Source organism: Lathamus discolor, chromosome 1 (genome assembly GCF_037157495.1).
Source record: "Lathamus discolor isolate bLatDis1 chromosome 1, bLatDis1.hap1, whole genome shotgun sequence".
Classification (NCBI taxonomy): Eukaryota; Metazoa; Chordata; class Aves; order Psittaciformes; family Psittacidae; genus Lathamus; species Lathamus discolor.
The window spans coordinates 130,336,163-130,348,240 of record NC_088884.1 but is presented as its reverse complement, the minus strand read 5'-3'; the positions used below and the strand labels follow the sequence as shown (position 1 = coordinate 130,348,240).

The 12,078-nt window shown below is 37.1% G+C and overlaps 1 protein-coding gene and 1 long non-coding RNA gene across 2 annotated transcripts in view; one reads left to right on the top strand and one right to left on the bottom strand.

Moving 5' to 3' along the window:
- The window catches only part of TENM3 (teneurin transmembrane protein 3), a 422,372-nt gene that overhangs the window by 252,830 nt on the left and 157,464 nt on the right, over positions 1-12,078 (bottom strand). The gene's annotated exons all lie outside the window — the stretch shown is intronic.
- Positions 1-12,078, top strand: part of LOC136022157 (uncharacterized) — a 34,522-nt gene that overhangs the window by 4,798 nt on the left and 17,646 nt on the right. The window contains exon 2 of the long non-coding RNA XR_010616020.1: positions 2,223-2,341. This is a non-coding gene — a long non-coding RNA (uncharacterized LOC136022157). The remainder of the gene's footprint in view (positions 1-2,222; positions 2,342-12,078) is intronic.

Here is a 12,078-nt window from a genome sequence, read left to right as displayed (position 1 = left end):
CCCCCCCCTTTTAAGTCACATAGATAAAGCTTTACTCTACATTTTAGAACCCCTTCCAAGAATGTGTTAAGAATTTTGGAGTTTCAGCATTTCACTACAAATAAAGTGAAAACTGTAAGCAAGTTGATGAAACCGGGCTAGGGCAAAAGCTATAGCAAAAATACAGTCGTTTCAAAAAATGATTGAAGTGTGACAGTTTTCTTCAATGTACATGGATAATATGTTGGGGTGTTTTTTTTTTCCTAAGAAGCAGCACAAAACCATCCACTTTATGTTTGTACTGTGATTTTTGAGTGCTGTAGATTAAGATATTGAAGTAAATAATTTTCTGCTGTTCTTTGACAAAATTCCCAGTGAGCTCAATGCAGTATCAGGCAAGGTAAAAAAGAGAAATATTTTTGTGTAATAATACATAGAATTTTGCTGTTTAAGAGTACAATGCTCTGCTTGGAATCACAGAATGGTTAAGGGCTGCAAAGGACCTTAAGATCATCTAGTTCCAGCCCTCCTGCATCCTACTTTACATTAATTTCTGTAATAAATAAAGGTATGGGGAAATACAAATTTACAGTTATTATACAAATTCAGTATCTTGATCTCCAAAACCTGAATTACTGAAGACATAAAAAATGATTATGATGCCTTCCATAGTACTTATGTAGATTTAGTTACCTTTTCACTAATACATTCCTGTGTTTGAATGCAGACAGTACCAGTCAGCCAGCAAAGAAAAAGGGCACATATGCTTTGAATGATTAACACAGTTCTTGGAAATACAAAGCATACATGCTTTCCTTATCTTATAGTACAGCCCAGTGATGAGAAAGAAGACATTTTTCATGAAAGTTCTGGGGAATGAGGTGATGTATCGATGAGCCCTTTGAAAGAAATAGATCCCACCCCCCTGCTTCTCCCACACCTCCAGAAAAATGTTAATCCTATTTGTTTCAGAAGAGCTGCTATATGAATAACAGTAGTGAGATGAAGCAATAAAAAAAGTAATGCTCTGATGTTTTCAGGTCGTTTTACCTGATTTTAGAGGAAAAAGCAATAGAATTGTAGGAAAAAGTTTAAACCCTTCAATGAAAAAAGAAATATCTCAGTATAATCTGAGTCTTGTATCTCTAAACTGAATTAGCTATGAATTTGAATATTGTCTGTATCTTGCAAGACTCACTTCAGCACAATCATCATACTTAGGACCCTGAAGAGAAAACTGTTTTAGAGATCCTAAAATGTGCACAGTTGTGGCACTCTTCTCCCTTAGTTTTTCGTATTCTTTTCCCATTTTTTCAGTAACCTCTATCAGCAGCTGCTACTCACTGACTTTCATCTGTAAAAGAAGGCAAATAAGCAGTTGCTTGCACAGGTACTGCTCCAAACTGGAGACTGGGTGTCTAATCTTCATAATAAGCAGCTTCCAACTGACTGAAGTTTTACATTTAAGACTTAGGTCCACAGCTCTAAATCCCTCTGGATTACTGGATTTGTTTTTTTATTTTTTTTTTTTTAATTAAAAATTTACACTTTTGTTAGAAAAAGAGAAAGATATTTACTGCAAATGAAAGTGATATAAAAAAGTAACTGGAAACAAAAAGAGGTCAATTTGGTTTGTAAACTCATGAGATACAGGACATCTTATAACAAGGTATCTGTAGGCTGTTTGAAACAATCCATTTAGAGTAAAATAGGTTTGTACAGAGGTCTGACAAAGAGAATTGGCTTTCGTGAAAAAAACTACCCTATTGTGAATCTCTTAGAATTGGTAAAGACCACCAGCAGAGCAATCCTATCACAAGAGAACAAGCTCTAGAAAAAACTGTACTATTCTTCTTAATGATGAAGCTGGAATCTCATACCTCTACAAAGTTTAACTTGTATTCTCTTCATCTTTAAAAAAAAAAAAAAGAAGTTCAAGGCACTTCTCTGATATTACATCTTTAAAAAGCTACTTTAAAAATAGAGGCATGCACACACACACAAAAATCAATATCCATGTGATTCCCACAAAAATATTTCACATATTTCTTGGAATAAGCATTATACTCATCATGACAGAAACTATGTGCCTGGGACTGTGGGTTCAGCTGCTGCTGTCCTTCATCTTCTATTTTGTCTTTTTATTGTAGGGTAGATGACTGAAAACTCGCTATATCATTTTGGTCAGAAATTTCTTTTTCTTCCCCAGTAGAAAGAAACTCTTTCTTTTCTCTTAATCACAGCTTCTCCTCCCTCCCTTTACATCATAACTCCTTGGAGGAAAAAAACCAGCCACCAGAGCAAATTTTGTTTTTACACAGTTGCTGCTTTGGCAAGATCAGAAAAAAGTGTCATCCTTTGGGTAAGTCTGTCAAACAGATTTCTAGCATACAGTTTGAGAATGTTCATCTAAAAGTACTATATCTGCACTTGTGTATGCTTATATGACATTTATTGCCTTGGAAAGGTGGCATAAAAATTATGTCACACTACTCTGACACCTGGTGTGAGCCATATCCCTGCAAGTGGTCTATATATAAAATGGTTATAAAAATCATACGTTTAAATAAAATAAATGCTTTGCAAAATATTAACCTGGGTTTATATATATATATATATATAAAAGCATGGCAGGCTGCTGTTAAGGCTCCTCTTCCAGGAGCAAAAAAAAAAAAAAAAGAAACAAAAAAGGTTTTCAGAAACTGTAAGAATAGGGTTTATATGCACTTTATGCACACTCAGAACTGCCCACATAAACAAGCTTTCCTGTGGTACATGTTCAGGCAGATGATGAATGCCTGGTGTTGGGGGCGGGGGGGGGGAAGTTGTTAGGTACAAGACTAAGTGCTGTAGTGCATCTAGGATTGCATTTATGGCACACCTTGAAGTATTTTATTGGATATTAATTCTCCTAGAAAGCAGGCGATCATTTTCCACATTCAACCCTGCACAGTATTTGCCAACATGCTGAACTGCTAGTGAAATAATTTTATTTGATACCAGCAGACGTGGCATATTCAGAAGGAGGGTGTAGACACTATCAAGAATTTAAAGTTACCATTTATTCAAGAGGGGAAGAAGGAGAAGAAAATATTTCTTCCTTCATTTTATCCATACTTTAGGATTTTTATACGGGCTTACTACATTTTAATGAGCCTCTTCACTTCGTGCTCACACACAAAACCATGAGTCTGTACTGCAGGTCTTACAGCTACTGCTTGGGCTTGACTTACTTCAAGCAATGTACTTCAAGCAACATCGTACACGTTTCCAGAACACAGTATATTGTGTAGTAGTTATCACACGTAATCGTCCCTGAAGTCTTTCTTCCCACTACCACTTCCCTATACTCCATTTACCTGACTGGCATTCCACTGCATAGATACCAGACCACTATGGATCCACGTGTGTAAAAAAGCTTCAGAAATCACAGAGTTTGGCTCTGTCATTTAGCTGCTATTTTCACAGCAGCTGACTTTATCACTATCATTTCCTAATTCCATAATCTAAATAATTTCACTAACAATGCATTTCACCAAAGACCTTCCCACAATCACTGCCAGATTTGCAAGCTCTGGTGTTACCTGCCAAGAGAAAGAGCTCAAAGGCCAGCTGAATTCTCTTGTATGAGAGATGTGAGCAAATGTGAGCAAGCTGTACAACGTTAGGCTTAAAAGGTATTTCTCATGGAAAATAAAAAAACTAAGTATAGTATGTATATACTGAGGGCACACAAAAGCCAGTGGCATGACGGAAGATTTTAGACTGCTAATGAATCAGCACAAGTCACAGGGAAGGATTCCCTCCCACCCACCATGTGCCAATTTAAGAGCAATGCATGCAAAGTGCAAGCCTAAATGAAAACCTACATAAAGAATGAAGCCACATTTAGGATTGAAAATGCCAGTGTGACTGGATCAGTTCTGAGGCAAAAAATCGGCTGTTCAAAGATGAGCTTGCTGGAGAAGGATTCAAAGATAAGAAAAGCATTCAGTAAAAATGCAGCATTTAATTCAAATGTCCTGAAGACAAGCAAATTTATAGAAGCTGTCCTTAATATTGGTAAAAAGGCAGGTACAGCATTACCAGTGTCAGAGTTCGCTCTGCTTTCTAAAGCAATGTTTCCTGAAGTACTCCTCCCTCCCCTAGCTTGCCTTAGCTTCCCCGTGCCATCTACTACACTGCAAGAAACATCATCAGCCTTTTTTCAAGAATCTGGAAATTCCCATACTTTGGCATTACTCTTCCCTCCTTCCAATTTGCTGGGAATGCTTGTGCTTTGTTAGAGCCAAAATACTCATCTCACTGCATTAGCTCAGTACTTGGTTGAAGTGGAGTCGGAATAGTAGAAAACTATGGAAAAAAAGGTTGTTCTTAAAATTGCACGGAAAATGTATGCAAAAATACTGATTTTATGACAGGAAAGATCTCTATTTCAAATTTAATGTCTCCATCCACTTTTGGCAAATCAAGTTATTCTCACATCTTTGAGTCCACCACCCAGAGAGCCAAATACTATTTTCTGCAATGATAATCTACACATACACAACTCAGTCATATATCTAGGTATAGGACAATGACTATCGAAAATGGCAGCAGGAATTGCTGCCATCAGTTTGTCCCTTCCTCTTCCCTTCACTCCTCCCCACCTTGAATTGCCCTTTCTCATCTTGTTCACCTACCTTTGTGACAACTTTGCTCTCTCTCCAGCACAGCTCTGTCCTGAAGAGCAGAGTACTGATGCTGGCATTCATTTTGAGACAAGCTCTCAAATGTGGTATACCTGAATCCTAGACTGTAAGCATTTGAAATCCTTTTTCCTACTCATGGGGCCTCCCAGAAGTTCTTCTTAAGTTTCCTAGGAGCCAGTGCTTCTTGCAGCTGGACCACAGACACTGAGGAATGTACTCCAAGGACTATGCAAAGGCACAGTGGCTTCTACTGTGATTGCAGGACAAACGTGCAGTGGACTTACTCCACAGAGAATTCAACTGGTTGTGGTTCTCAGTTCTCTATATAAAGGAAAAGGATCTGCCACTATCTACATTACACAGGAGCTTAGCTAGACGGAGAGTTCTTGGGCATGTAACTACATGATTGCAATACCTCATCTAAAACTATTATACTCTAAAGCCTGTCACAAGGATTTATCAGCTGAAGTCCATCAGTATTATTCGCTTTTTTGATAACACTCATGCTAACATCCAGCACAAGGGTCACATTGCTATTTAAAATGCTCCTGCACCAAAGTAAACAAATCAGACACTGATAGATTTCCTGAACTACCCTGAGGCAGAAGCAGTTTCACAGATGGGGGGGGGGGGGGAAATAAAGATGGGCAAAGGAAAAACTTCTTGAGAGAGAAAATTTTGCTCCAGGTTTTCTAAATCTTACCATCTGTATTTCGTTTTGGAAAATCCTCCAATTAATAAGGATATTTTTTACTACCATAATAGTTCCGGGTTTTTTTACCTGACATATTCAGAAACTGATAAAATTGAACCTCCTTCTTTGCAGCACATTTTTGCATGCTGATTAAACAAATTAAAACCAGAGGTACAAGGTGGTACTGATAGTAACAGAATATTCTGTAAGTTAACAAAAACAGCCAAGAGAAAATCTATCGTACCAAACAGTGTCTGAAAATCTGAAGCATTTAGTAATGAATATGTAACTCCCCCTAATGGAAGCATATTTGAATTTATCTTGAAAGAAAATGTCAATAACTTAAAATCCTAATGCTCAAAATAGTAATACTACTGTCATATCACTTCCCCTTTATGGCCATTTAATGCATCTTTCAAGGTATGCATCTGTGATTTACAGCAAACAGTAAATTATTATCGACACATTTTTTTTTATTTTCTCACTGAATTTTATTGCATAAAGTAAAATCTTAAATATCTGTGCACTTCAGCACAGTTCCATGGTACACACTCAGTAGCCATTAAAATTCCCTTAAATTATCTTCTGTCAGTCATTTCAACTTCTGTTTTAGCTAAATGTTTTCCTGTTTCTTAAAAAGTCAGCAAATTGCTATAAAAATAACAGTGACAGGCCACAGTGGTTTTGGTTGTGTGGTATAAAGAAACACTTCTTATATGCACAGCTGCTGGTAATGAATGCAGCATGTTTGAGGCCTGATCTTGGACAGTTTCCTACATTTCTGACTGCAGTTTCCTTGGCAAGTTTTCTGGGACCGTATTATCTATATGTCCCACTATTTCAGCCAAAACTTTTCAATACATGAGTTTGGCACTGTGCACTGGTTTTCAAAAGTCTGTCCTCCCTGAGTTAACTTCTTAGGAGTCTTTGCCTTAATTCTCTTCTAAAAACTTTTTTTTTTTTTTCTCCCTTTTTTAAATGCAGCATTTTCTATATAACCACCCTGTAAGAAAGGCAGACAGATTATATTTTTATGTAATATAATCACTACTTGTAAAAGATGCCAGACTGACAGGATCAGAGACTAAAATTACATTTGTCCACAGCCCAGCTACAATAACAGCACCAGCAAATGCGGTTCTTTCCAGAGCTCTCAAATTTGAGCTACTGCAACTTCTAGGATAAGGGAATAGCTCTGGACTTTGTTCTGCGCAGACTTCTGATAAGCTTGGATGTTGCTATAATTGGTCTGGTGATACTTTAACTAAGTGGTATAAAGTGGGACTGCGATTGAATGCTGGATTTTACACAGGTCACACTCCCTGAAGGAGGCATTTAACCTATCTCCTCATAGTGGTGAAAGACTCTACATCTAACTCCACTACCAAAACTAGTCTTTAATCTAAAAACATGGGTCCACAGATTTTCTCCTAATACAGAGAAAATGCAAAAGTGAGCAGCAATCTGGAATGAAGTTACGTTTATAATCCCAAATTACTTTTTCTAGGTTTTGATTATGTATTGGAAAGTAAGCTTAGGAAATTTAGTGCTGAAGAGCTGTTCTCCTTCAGTTTTTTGGTTTAAATGGGACCTTGTATATTTTCTGTTTTTCTTTGCAGAAAGTAGTTCCTAGTAAAATATGCTGAAAATAGGATTTACCCAGCTGTCAAGTTCTATTCTGTAATGCCAACAGTAAGATTCGTAACTATGGATGAACATATATTTAAAAATAATTACAATGTAAGACAACGATAGACATGTTCTCGTATAGCAAAAAGGACAAAAATAAGCTCATAAGCAAAAAGAAGGACATAGATATAATATGCCTACCACTAGTCATCACAGAAATACTTCTAACATCATGTAAGCACATGGAAAGTTAAAAACGAACTACTTGGAAGAAAAGATCTGTGTTACAAACCATGAAATACGGAGAATAGATAGGGAAGATCTAGAACTATAAATGAAGTAGGATAAACCACAAATCACGAAGTGGAACCTGGCACAGTAACAAGAAAGAAATAAGAGCAACAATTAAGAAAGTACTTAAGAGTTAAAACTTTTTCAAATATTTTGCTGCCTGGGATTTCTGGTGATTTTGTTTTTAAAAGGGAGCTAAAACTAAACACTAGTAGCTGCACAGACAAAAATATCACATTTTTACATGCTTAATCTCACCCTGGTTTATTTAATGTAATTTAAAAAACCCTCTGTCAATAATCTTTTGACAAAATCCCCACATCACCAAAAAAAACCCCAAGAAACCACCCACCCAAACAAACAAAAAAAACCCAAATCAAACCCATACCCAAACAATAACAGATTCTCTGAGCTAATGTATTTAATCAAGAAGCAGTCTAGCCATGGTTATGGGTGTTGAAACAAGGATTTTCACATCTGTCTGATTTGGACAGTTAAACTGCAGGGCCAGCCACGATAGAGATTTCCCTTCCTCCCCTAACAGAAAGTATTACTGAGATTTGTTTTACATGTTTGACAGAGAGTAAATTACATAGATATAGGAGATCCTCTGAAGAATTGTAATCCTTGTGAAAGAGGTTAATGTGAGTCAAGGTACATCAGAATTTACAATATGTAAGTAATACAAATGTCGTCAGTCATTGTTTTAAGACGAGAGCACAATTTTGTTTCTTGGATTTCCTTGAAAATTTTTTCTATTATTCCTGGGATTGGAGTTCAACTGTAGTACATAATCCTCCTGATGCCATGTTTGTGCTTCAAAATATGTTAAATGATCTAGTTGACTATTTAAAACCATCACTCAGTATTCAGCACTAGTTGGTACAATAGCAGCTTTGCATTGTGGGAGACATAAGAGAGCAAATGAATAGGGTTTTTGTTTGTTTGGGGTTTTTTTCTGTTTAAAAAGCAAGGAACACCAATCCCTCCTCTCATCCCTCTAAACTCTAGTACCCATACCATATATAGTACAAAAGAAAAAGCACAGACATACGTAATTGAAATGCTTTAACTCTCCTGAACACTGCACCAAAACATAGATGTCTTTAGGCTATAAGACTATATTTATTTTATTTAGGACATATGTAAAGATTACATAAATCACAGGATTAACCAGTGTATATGATAACACACAGTGTGGCAGTAAATTGATGGGTTTCACAAAGTCATATACATTGCACTGTTAAAATACTTCCAAGGTAATGATGGTAAGAAATATCAAGAACTTGGTCCCTCCAGCTCAAGCTGGAGAGAGTCTGGTGGAGAGCCACCAGGATGATTTAAATATTGGAGTACCTGACACATGAAGAAAGGTTGAAAGAAGGAATTCATGCAGCCTAGGGAAAAGAAGAATTAGAGGGAGCTAGTCAGTCTCCCAATGCTCAAAAGTGGTCATCCAGAAGATGGAGATAGTCTCTACAAGGGTGTGTGATAACAGGACAAGAGGTAATGGGTCCAAGCTGGTTCAGGGGTTATTCTGTCCAGATAATAAAAAAACCTTCACTATAAGAACAATTAAAAATTGGAGTTAGCTGCCCAGCTAAGAAGTGGGAACTCCCTTAGTGGAATCAATCTCTGCTTGAGACGTAGCCCTGCATCATCTAAGTCTAAGGCCCTGATTTCAAGAGAAGGCTGGACCCAATGGGCTTCAGGGATCCCTTTCCATACAGGCTTTCTGAAATTCTGCATTCTCAGTTCACTGCGTTTTGTAATTGCAGGAGGAAAGGTCTTCTAGCTGAATCACCATTTCTTATCCCCAAATTACCATTTGTTCTTAAAGCACCTTGCTTAACATAACACCATCCCACACATGCAAATGAAAAAGAAAATAAAAGGAAGGAAAAACATTGTTGGGTGTTTGAGTGATTCTAGCAATGCCAGCTGATTTGGAAGTTTTGGGGGTTTTTAAGATATGGTGCATTAACAATCCTACTCTATTTGTGTCTAGAGCTGTAAAACAAAGCAAAATAAATCTAGTTGTGAACCAGTAGCCTACACCCAGATGAACTTACAGAACACCTTAGATTCACCTGTTTACCTGCCCATGGCATGGGGGTTGGAATCAAGTGATCATTAAGGTCCCTCCCAACCTAAAACATTCTATGATTCTATACATTTTTCCTTGTGCTTTGCTAAATTGCCAGCAAAATGGTAATTTCAGTGAAGTATATTGACTGCAGTAATCTGAATGTTAATTTTATTTTTCTCTCTCTCTATATATATATAATTATAATATATAAAGATAACAGTGCCCTTCCTGATGAGTAAACCTACATTTTGTGTCAATGATAGAGGAAGTGGGGGATGGGGGGAAGAGCACACAGAGTGATATGTGTAGAGAACTGAGGACAAAGTATCATTAACTGATATAAACAGCTAAAAGAAACACAGTATAAATTAGCTCTGCTGGTTTACAAGCACAAGTACATAGCATTTAAGAAAAATTCTTATCTTATGGTACTGAGAAAGCTCAAAGCCAAATATATATTAACTGTGAACACTACTACTACGTTTAGCTACAAACAGGCACTTACATACACAGAAGTATATACATTTCATTTCCAGAGCCCAGGAGTTCCCATACATAACCAAGTATAAAGAGAAATCTGTTTGCTTTGAGAGACTGCTGCAATTAATTTCCTCACTGAATTACATAATCTTTTTCTTTTCTCTTCTGCTATGGGAAATCTACTTGAACCAATTTGGTACTAGCAGAAAAGTCCTCCTCCATGAAAAGATGTGCTCGATAGGGCTCTATAACATCCTGGCAAATACAGAAACACTTCTGTAGTTAGAGTGGCTCAGGCCTCAGGCAGAAGTAGTTGAATACAGGATGCAGAGAATATAGCAAGATGATACAGTTACGGCAGACATGCTAAAGCAGTTGGCTGCTGTGCTCAGAGGGTGAGCTGAGATTTATCTATTTTCTCCTAAATACTCCATGACAAGATAAGAACGATCCAAGCTCACCGCAAGCCTTCATATGGTGCCTGGACCAATTGGCAGGGTCTTACCAGCATGAAGTCCTTAAACAAATGTTATTAACAGTTGTATAATTAATGACTATGTTTCACTTTAACACTTTCACAAAAAATGAAATTTATAAAGCAATTATAATTAATTTTGAAATCATAAGAAGAAAGGTTATATTTGTAGCAGTCTTTATTTGTGGATTGTACTTTATTATAGACTGGAAATAAATTCATCACTAGCAGAATCATATTTTATATTACTAATTTTGAAGTTACTGATTTTGTATTAATTTTTAATTTCAGACTTAAGACAAATGAAAGCATTTAATTCTCAAGAACACAGGGCTAAAATGTTCAGTTTCCAACTACAAAACCTGTCATGGTGTCAAAACTTGGGGAAAAGGCAAGGATGCTGTCAGGTGAAATACAGGTAATTATTGTGGCTTGACAAAACTAACCGAGAGGAAATAATTTCTAATGTTATTTCTTTAGTAGGACTCTGGAGGATAAGTGCTATTATCTTTTAAGTACAGGACTTGGTGCACATCCCTGCAAACTTCACAAACCCACCAGTAAAACTGTTTGAACAGAGCTTACAGAAGGACAAGTTTATTTTTAATTTGATATACTATTTGTTCTCAGTTTTAAAGTAACATTCTTAGTTTAACATAATATTGACCATTAATTTCGAAAGCTAGGCCTGCCATTCTAGATACATGAAAGTACAATTATCAACACGTACACTCTACTCACTCAAACTTGTGATGAGCAATGAAGGAAACAAAGCAACTTTTATCAATCTCACAAATCCCATGGCTGCTTTCAGATGATGCAGCATTAACTCATAATTCATCAATGCATATGGGATGACTAATGTACAGTTACCTCACCACTAAAATGGGTGCTCCAGTATCTGCCTAAGGACAAGGAGGTGGTAATATGGAAAGCTACAAACTTACGTATTAAAAACTAAGTATTAAAAGCTTCCTTAATAGGAAGTTAAAACTTTAGCTTCCGATGAGTCTATGTTCTTCACCCACCCTAAAAAAACATTCGTGTCTGGATAACCTGTTCAGAAAGCTACATTACACCAGATGAGGCTAGTGAGCTAGTCTAGACTGAAGGCAGTGACTCTTTCTGTGGCTTGAAAATTATAACTGCACCCAGAATAAACAAGCTAACAGAACGAGCTGCTTTTCTCAGATCTCTCCTGACCCCAGCAGATTTGCTCAACTCCTGCACATTTCAGTGAACACGACTTGTGAAGTTCCACGTATTGCTCACACACATGGGGACATCTGGATAGCCTAACAGCAAGCCCACACAGCCTGTAAGCCTATGTGGACATCGGCAATGCTGTGAAATCTCGTGGAAACAAAGGTGTCATTCTGAAATATTTAAGTGATGGTTAAACAAACACAAAGTAGAATCAGTAGAGGAAAGAGGCGAGTGACACTTTAGAGCAGGAATAACTTGTATCAGAAATAACCTCCCTGTTCCCTCTTGTTTAATAGCCCTTACCTGCCTGATCCAAACACCAGATCAAAATGGCAAAATCTACCTCTCCAACTTGAGACCCTGCTCTGAAACCTAGGAAAATACAGGAACAAATATGTGAACAGATAGTGAGTTCCTTTTATGTCATGTGCCTTCTTAAGAAAGGGAGGTCGAATAAGTAGGTACAACAGTACAGCAAGCTATGCATACTATGGGGGGGAGTACAGGTGTCTTGGGGCACTATCGGGATCTGAATTAGTTTTAA